The following is an 8,342-nucleotide window of genomic DNA, read 5'->3' on the forward strand; positions in this document are numbered from 1 at the left end:
AGTAAGTCCACCGAAAAAAGAATGAGTGGTGTCCAGATGGATGCCAGAGGAAATATTGTTTTAGCTGTGGCCATTAGTTGTAACTAAATGCCGGTGTTGAAGTTTGCCCGCTCAGACAGTTGTTTAGACCTATTGAAAGGATTACTTTTTGAACTTGCAGTTGAATGCTGATTTTTTTCAGTAAAGCAGTGAGATGATGGCAACAGGCTCCCGCAAAACTGTCTACCTGTAAGTTTGCGTCTGTGAATATGGGTATTCTGGCCATATTCGAGTCACCTATGATTATATTGTATTCTCTATTTTTATTCTCCAGTCCTGCAGTTTGTGATGTGTTCACAGATGGACTTTCGGCTCTGAGCGTTGTTTAGCTGGTTGGGTGCGTGGAGGGAGACTAGGAGGAGCAACCACCGGGGCGTCTCAGATGGGGGGACATTTGTGTCAAATAGACCCCATTTCTTCATATCAGTTTCTGAGTGGTTGCTCAACTCATCAATCACTCCCACCACGTCCACTGGCCCAAATGTCGTTCCTGCAGACGCTGCCTCGCCGGTAAGATTCATTTGTGACTGGACCTTTAGTTTTGAACTCTGTTTAACAGGTTGGGAACAGGGGGGAGGGGGGGACTAGGAGGAGTCATCATAGGGTCCGTCTCAGATAAGAGGTTGTTTGCGTCATGTTGACTTTGAAACAGACCCCTTTGGCCCTCAACGGTCTCTGAATGGCTGCTCAACACATCCCTCACTACGGCCCCGCCCATTGGTCTTGGTGTCGTTCCTTTAGATGCTGCATCACTGGTCTGTGTATTCTGAGAAGGAACAGGTGAAATTGGTGAAAATGGTGAGAATTGCCGTCAACATCACTCAGAGACCAAAGTGACACCTTCACAAGACTTTTCTGTGCAGGGGTTAGGTTAGGGGACAATGATCATGACCATTTAATGGTACAGATCTGCACTGGCACAGGTTTTAATTGTCATTTTCTATTGGCCTTGGTCTTGTATTTAAGAAGAAGTATCTCCCTAAATGTTTGTAAAGAACGGAAAGTTTATTAGCTTTTCGTATATGGTAAGTATGCTGATACATATGTGTTCTTAACCTGTTGCCAGTTTCACCATTGTATATTTTACCACAGGATTTACACTGAATAGCATAAATGAGATTTCTACAGTCTTCATCAAAAGGTACCTCAGACTGGACGTCCCCTGGCTGAAAAGAGGTTCTCTAGGTAAGAAACATGTTTAAAATTCAGATTTGGTATGGTAGTTGTTTTTTTTGTTTTTTTTTTTACCTTTTTCATCGCCGTCCGGACCAGAATATCTTTTAAGTTCTTATTACGTCTGTAAGCTGTAATCATTTTATATTTTTGCAGATCCGGGATCTCCTCCTGCGCCTGCTGGAAGTGTCGCTTAAACAAGGAATTTAAGGCTGAAAGCAGGTCCGAAAATGTAACCACAAAGAGGACAATTGCGGCTTTAGTATTTGTATTTGGTTGATATGTATTGTTTATTGCAAATAAATTATTAACCTCCCTTTTAATTTTTCTAAGAAAACCGGATGAATAGCCTCTAGATTTCAAAGCTGAAAATAGGGTACGAGTAGCTGTGAGTAGCAGATTCTGTGAAATCTAATGAGTTGTGATTTGATTATGCCTTTGAAAGTATACCAGGAATGGTAACTGGTTTTAAAGAGTAATGAGTACCTGTCCATCTGTTTAAAGTGGACTCTGGTACTTAAACTTTTATGTGTGCTCCCGTAATTTGAAAAGAAAACCTGGGTGTCTACAAATTTGGAACTTTTGTATATTGTAGGTTAAAGTTATCTTGGGATGGTGATTATTCAGAATATCTATGAATGATTTAAATTCGGCCAGGGAATGATGCCATAAACCGAATATGTCATCCAGATATCTAAAATAACATAAAAGGATTTTCTAAAGGCTGTAGATTTCCAGTTAGCCATGTAAATGTCCACATAAGCGGGAGAATATTTGCGACCCATAGCACAGCCTGAAACCTGGAGGTAGAATTTGCCGTTAAATTCAAAATCGTTGCGTTTTAGCGTCAAATCCAGAAGATCCAAAATGAATTGATCAGGTCTGGAGGGATCCGGATGCGCAGCCAAAGACTCTGCCACAGCCTGTATACCAAGGACCGAATCTATATTTGTGTACAGTGATTCAACATCGACTGAGAACATATATGTATTAATGGGGACTTTTATAATTTTGATCCTATTTACAAAATCATAGGAGTAAAATCTCCTCCTTCGCGGTGAGTAGAAGGACAAATCGGCACTGTGAAAAAGCTGTGCGCAAACAAGGAGTGTGTGTTTTATCTGAAGAGAACAGGTTATCCTGCCGCTCCTGTCATCCACAGGGCCCGTGGACAAGGAGGCGGCGCGTCGGATGCCCAGACCAGGCGCGGCTATTCCTGCTTCCCCTGCACTTCGCGCATTATTGCGTATATTGTTGGACTGTATAGTACTGGACTGAGCCAGTTTTACCATCGCCACAGTAGGCTAATGGGACTGGCTTGTCGTTATTCTGGTTTTAATTATTTATTAAAATGAAAACTGTGTGAGATCACTCCGCTTGTATTTTAATGACGGTTGCTCTTTTAACTGGTACCGATCCTCCTAGCCGTTGTGAGGACCCTTTCCTCTTTAAAAAAAAAGGGTGGCGTTGTCGACTTTTATCATAAAGTATTATAGGGTTGCATTTTATTCTGAAAGTTAAAGTGCCGCTACACATTACCAAGTTTCTCAAGGGCCACATTTTCTGGCGTTGTCAGCAGGATTACGAGTACAAAGAGCAACACGTTTTTAAGCGGTGTGTGTACTGTACATAAACAACAATGATGATGATGCCTGTATATCCGGGTGCCCCTTGGCTGCCCAAGTTTAAAGGGCCAGGTGGGGATTTGAAGTATGGTGAATGGAAGGAGCAAGGGTTGCTGGGATCACAAGAATTAACTGAGGTAAAAAAAAAATAGCCATTGTACTTGGTGCATTAACAGACGATGCTAAACGGCAAGTTAGTGTTTTGGAGGAGGCAGAGAGAGACCAGACGGCTAAGATATTCCAGTATTTAGATTCCCTTTATGGGGACAAAACCCCTGCCCCAGTGTTGAGGTCACAGTTCTTTAGCTGTAAACAGCAGGCAGGAGAAGAGGCTTCCTCATTTATCCTCAGATTGAGAGAGCTCTACTGTGGGCTGCGGTGGCACGACCCAGATACTGCCCCCTCCGATGTTGTTTTGCGACACCAGCTACTACTGGGGCTCCGTGAAGGTCCGCTTGCCCAGGCCCTCAGAGTATATGCATGGAGAAATCCCGACAATGATTTCGCCGCACTACGCCAGGAAGCACTTCTATTGGACGAAGAATATGGAGGTAAGAAAACAGAGGCTACCTGTTATGCAGTCAACCCTACACCTGTCCCCAAACAAATGCAGGAAGCTGACTGGAAAGAGACTCTGAGAAAAGAAATAATGGATGATGTTAAAGCACAAATGCAGGGGCTTACTTCGGAATTGATGAAGGAAATTAGGCCGCTCCTCCAACCTGCTGTGGGCCATATACCACCACCACCAACAGTCAGACCAGGGCGACGATACACGCCCCCCTACAGGGACGAGCGGGACGAGCAAGGTAGGCCTATCTGTCGCCAGTGCAAACGTGCAGGACACATAGCAAGGTTTTGTCAGACACCTCTAGCAGGCCAGCCGGCTTTAAACTAGAACTCCCTGTCGCTGAGGTCCAAGGGGCAGAGGTTGATAATACAGCATTGAGGACCACTGAGGCGTTCATTGGACAATGTCCAACTATTAAGGCAAGGATTGAGGGTGTTGAACTACAAGGCCTGTTGGACACGGGGTCCCAGGTGACCCTAATGCAACAGAGTTTATTTGAAGATAACTTCTCCCAGGCTAAGCTTGGAAGGGAACCTGTGGTCTTCAGATTGAAAGCAGCAAATGGCTTCCCGATTCCTTACACTAGCTATGCAGTGTTGGATTTTGAGTTGGAAGGGATCAAGATCCCAGGGAGGGGGGTTGTTGTTGTAAAAGATGAACATTGCACTCAACCTTTGATTGTAGGGATGAATGTGGTCGCTGCCTGTTGGAATACCTTGTTTAAGTTGCCCGGAAAGTCTGTTTTTCCACCCCGACAGGGCTTGGACCAGGCTGTGTGGAGAGATGCTTTTGCCCTCTGCCAGCGGATTGACACCTTCGGAGAGGAGGATGGGTCGCTGGGCAGTGTATGGGCTGCTGGCGGACGGTGCATATGACTTCCCCCAAGGAGTGAGGTGGTCGTGTGGGGGCGTGCTCGGAGAGGCCCGCGTGGAACTGATTATGAGGCACTTGTCGAACCCCTACCAGATGACAAAGACTTTGGACTGGGCCGCTCCTTGGTTATGGTAAGAGGTGGCAGAATTCCTGTACACTTATGTAACCCTCACCCATACAGCCTTTTTATAGGCCACTATCAGAAACTGGGCCGACTGTACCGCGTTGATGCAGCAGAGGTGAGAGGAGCCTGTGACTTGAACCTGTCACTGGATGAGGATGGAACCGTGGAGGTGGCCATGGTGGGCGTGGAGGATGGTGGTGCAACACGACCACTACCACAGGAGATGCGCAACTAATCCAGCGACCTGATCTCTCAACACAGCAACAGAAGGAGCTGGGTGAGTTGCTGCGCAGGTGGGAGAAGGTCTTTGCAGTCCATGATGAAGACTTCGGCCAGACCGACATCATAAAACACCAGATACACACTGGGGATGCTGCCCCCATCCGGGAGCGGCACCGCCCTCTACCTCCTGCCATGTATCAAGAGATGAAAATCCTGTTGGCAGACATGCTGGGGAAAGGTGTCATTAAAGAGAGCAGCAGCCCATGGGCTGCACCGATTGTCCTGGTCAAGAAAAAAGATGGCAGCTGGCGCTTTTGCGTTGACTATCGAAAGCTAAACGCTGTGACGCACAAGGATGCCTATCCCCTACCCCGAATTGAAGAGACCCTGACTAGTCTTACCAATGCCCAGTGGTTTTCAACCCTCGATTTGGCCAGCGGCTACTGGCAAGTTGCCATGGACCCCAGAGACCAAGAAAAGACCGCCTTCACCACCCCGCTTGGGCTATATGAGTTTCAGCGAATGCCGTTTGGTCTTTGCAATGCACCAGCAACCTTTCAACGGTTGATGCAACAATGCTTGGGTGGTCAGTTGACAGAATCCTTACTTGTGTACCTGGATGACATAATCATATACTCACCTGATTTCTCCTCTCACATGCAGCATCTCGACCAGGTGTTCCAAAAGTTGGGGCAGCATGGGCTGAAACTGCGACTGGACAAGTGCAAACTGCTGCAGAGCCAAGTCAAGTTCCTGGGCCATGTAGTGGACCGCGAGGGTGTGAGACCTGACCCGGACAAAGTCGCGGCTGTGAGGAATTGGCCAGTTCCTTCAACAATCCGGGAGGTCCGCACCTTCTTAGGCCTGGCAGGCTATTACAGACGCTTTGTGCCTGCTTTTGCTGCAGTTGCCCGCCCCCTGAACAGCCTGTTGACAGGTATTCCAGCTGACAAGAAGTTACATCACCGCAAGGTAACCTGGTCCCCACAGTGTCAGCAGTCCTTTGATGCCCTGAAGGCTGCCCTCACACAGGCCCCTGTGTTGGCCTATGCAGACTATTCCCAGCCATTCATAGTTTACACAGACGCTAGTGGGCGTGGGTTGGGAGCAGTGTTGGCTCAAATACAAAACCAACAAGAGCGTGTAATAGCTTATGCCAGCCGCAGTCTTCACCCCACAGAACAGAATGACGCAAATTACAGTTCGTTCAAATTGGAACTTCTTGCCCTGAAATGGGCTGTGACCGAAAAGTTTAAAGACTATTTGACGGGTGCAAAATTTACCGTGTACACAGACAATAATCCTGTCGCACACCTTCAGACAGCCCAGTTGGGGGCTGTGGAACAACGTTGGGTTGCCCAGCTGGCATCATTCACATATGATGTCAAGTATCGCCCAGGCAAGAGCAATGCCAACGCAGATGCCTTATCCTGATTCCCAGTAACCTCTGCAGCAGTGGAACTCACACCGACAGCAGGACCTGAGTGGGCCGACAGCGAGTGGCGGGATGCCCAGGCCAAAGATGCGGAGGTCCAAATGGTGGCAAAGTGTGTGGAGCAGCAGAAAGTACCATCAGTGGCAGAACGCTACACTTGGTCCAGAGGAACAAAGGCGTTGTTCCGACAGCTGAAAAAGATACAGGTTAGAGACCACATATTATACCGTCAAGTGACTGATCCATACAACCACGAAGTGTATTTCCAGGTTGTCTGCCCAAGCTCTAGGAGAGAGGAGGTCTGGAGGGAGCTACATGTAGCTGCTGCTCACGCCGGTCCCGACCGGACCCTGGCCCAGCTTCGGCGGAGGTTCTACTGGCCAGGCATGGAGGGGGAGGTACGTCAGTTCCACCAGGGTTGTGCTGTCTGTAGCCTGCAGAAGGACAGAGTAGAGCCTAGGGCCCCCCTACACCCTTTTGCAGTCTCCTACCCCCTAGAGGTAATAGGAATAGATTTCCTCACACTAGGTCGACCCGCAGATGTGTATCAGAACATTCTGGTAGCTACAGATCTGTTTACCCATTTCAGTTGGGCTATCCCTACCCGAGACCAGACTGCTCAAACCACTGTAAAGGCCTTATGGGCCAACATTATCCAACCTTTTGGTTGCCCCGCCCGCTTCCATTCCAACAGGGGACCGAATTTTGAATCTGCCCTTGTGAAGGAGTTGTGTGATACTTATGGTATCACTAAGAGTAGGACCACCCCATACCACCCTGCTGGTAATGGTGGAGTGGAACGTTTCAATCAGACCCTGTTGAACATGCTTCGTACCCTCGAGACAGAGAAGCAAGGTCGTTGGCCACAGTACATACCTGAACTAGTACATGCTTATAACAACACCCCGCATGGTACAACTGGGTATGCACCGTCCTTTCTTATGTTTGGGCGTCACTTGCGATGTCCTGTTGATGTTGGGTTGGGGGTACAGCCACAACAGTCCCGTGTCAGGGTGGACGATTGAGTCAAGCAACATCACCAACGCCTGTCCGCAGCCTACCGCACAGCTAGCCAGAGAATGGGGGATGCAGCTTCCAGCCGCAAACAACACTATGACCGGAGAGCCAACACCTTACCACTATTGCCAGGGGAAAGGGCACGAGCCCACACCCTTTTTGCCCACCCCGACTACGAAGTCGGGGTGGGCAAGGACAAGGGAAACTCCAGGCTTGGTGGGACCCTGAACCGTTTGTTGTTTTAGAGCAAGTGGGAGATACAGGTGTGGTCTATAGAATCCAACCAGAAAAAGGGGGGAGGGAGAGAACAGCCCACAGAAATACACTCAAAGTTTGTATAGATCCCTCCACAGAGACACCCCAGGTAACCCCAGAGCCAGTAGTGGGTACAGAGAAAACACCGGAACAGATATTCTATGGGTTCTTTCCTGGACCCTTGGTAGAGGAGGTAGATGAGGGTCCTCGGCGCTCCACAAGGTCCAACCTTGGACAGCCACCTTCCAGGTACAGGGACCTTGACCTCAGGTAGCAGGGACTGCTAACCTTAAAGAGTGGGGGGATGTCAGTGGGCAGAAATGTGGTGTTTTCAATTTTGGATTTGATTTGTATTTCTTTCCATGGGTACTTATTTTGAGTGGTTGTTTATATTTTTTGTGTGTTGTTTATATTGCATGGTTTGATTATTGCATGAGTTGTTGTTCCTTTATTGATATTGTGCCGTGTGTTTATTGATTTGATTTGTTTTCTTTTTTGTGATGTTTCTGCCACTGAGCCCCTGGACTGAGATGACAAGTAGGTCAATCAGCTTAAAGACTGGCACCTGGGTGATTGGAAAAAAACTCGCTCCCAGCCAATCCGAACAAGACTACGGACAATGGGTTTGGCGTGGGAGCAGGAAAAAGTTTAATTAACAGGTGGAGTTGGAGAAGGACGAGGACACACGCAACACAGCGCAGCGGAGGAGGTAGCCGCTGGGGACGGAGCGAGAGAAACGCCGTGCCGCGGGGGACAAAGAGAACACCTGTGCAGATCAGATTGCTCGACAAAGGAAAGCCGTCAGTGCCGTACGCACAGCAACTGCAGTGGAGGAGAGTAAAATCTCCTCCTTCGCGGTGAGTAGAAGGACAAATCGGCACTGTGAAAAAGCTGTGCGCAAACAATGAGTGTGTGTTTTATCTGAAGAGAACAGGTTATCCGGCCGCTCCTGTCATCCACAGGGCCCGTGGACAAGGAGGCGGCGCGTCGGATGCCCAGACCAGGCGC

Source organism: Chaetodon trifascialis, chromosome 14 (assembly GCF_039877785.1).
Source record: "Chaetodon trifascialis isolate fChaTrf1 chromosome 14, fChaTrf1.hap1, whole genome shotgun sequence".
In the NCBI taxonomy this organism is placed as follows: Eukaryota; Metazoa; Chordata; class Actinopteri; order Chaetodontiformes; family Chaetodontidae; genus Chaetodon; species Chaetodon trifascialis.